At 46.1% G+C, this 735-nt stretch overlaps 1 non-coding gene across 1 annotated transcript; it reads left to right on the forward strand.

Annotated features, from left to right (window-relative positions):
* Positions 1-240: 240 nt before the first annotated feature.
* Positions 241-347, forward strand: LOC141681178 (small nucleolar RNA R71). The gene has a single exon (XR_012558619.1). It is a non-coding gene; the product is annotated as a small nucleolar RNA R71 (small nucleolar RNA).
* Positions 348-735: the final 388 nt, after the last annotated feature.

Raw genomic sequence — 735 nt, forward strand, 5'->3', positions numbered from 1 at the left:
AGCGCTTGGAGCTGGGCTGCAATAGCGGTGGCTGCATCAACTTCCAGAATACCTGCTACCTTGCCTGACATCATCCTCTGAGTTGGGTTTTGATGCTCATTTGCAGCCATCGTCTCTATAAGATTATATGCCTCAGTATAACTTTTAGCCCATAAGGCGCCTCCAGCTGCTGCATCGAGCATGGGCCGAGATTGGGCCCCCAAACCATTATAGAAACCAGTGATCACCATCCAATCCGGCATTCCATGATGTGGACATTTTCTCAACATTTCCTTGTAGCGTTCCCAAGCCTCGCACATAGATTCAGTAGCTTGCTGCGCAAACTGAGTAAGAGCACTCCTCATAGCAGCAGTCTTTGCCATCGAATAAAACTTCACCAGAAACTTTTGCGCAAGATCTTGCCACGTAGTGATGGACCCAGCTGGTTCAGAATGTAACCAGTCTTTAGCCTTGTCCCTCAGTGAGAATGGGAAAAACCTCAACTTGATAGCCTCATCAGTCACGCCATTATACTTAAAATTCCTTATGTGCATGTTGGGGTCTTCAGTTTCCGCTCCTCCAAAAGAAACAGAATTCTGCACCATCTGAATAGTGCCCGGCTTGATTTCAAAGGTGTTAGCTTGAATAGCCGGATGAAGGATGCTTGACTGAATGTCATCAATTTTAGGCCGAGAAAAATCCATAAGAGCTGGATCAGCTTGAACAATACGATCTCCCATGTTTACTGGTTCTTTC

The sequence above is a fragment of the Apium graveolens genome, chromosome 8, assembly GCF_009905375.1.
Source record: "Apium graveolens cultivar Ventura chromosome 8, ASM990537v1, whole genome shotgun sequence".
NCBI classification, from domain to species: Eukaryota; Viridiplantae; Streptophyta; class Magnoliopsida; order Apiales; family Apiaceae; genus Apium; species Apium graveolens.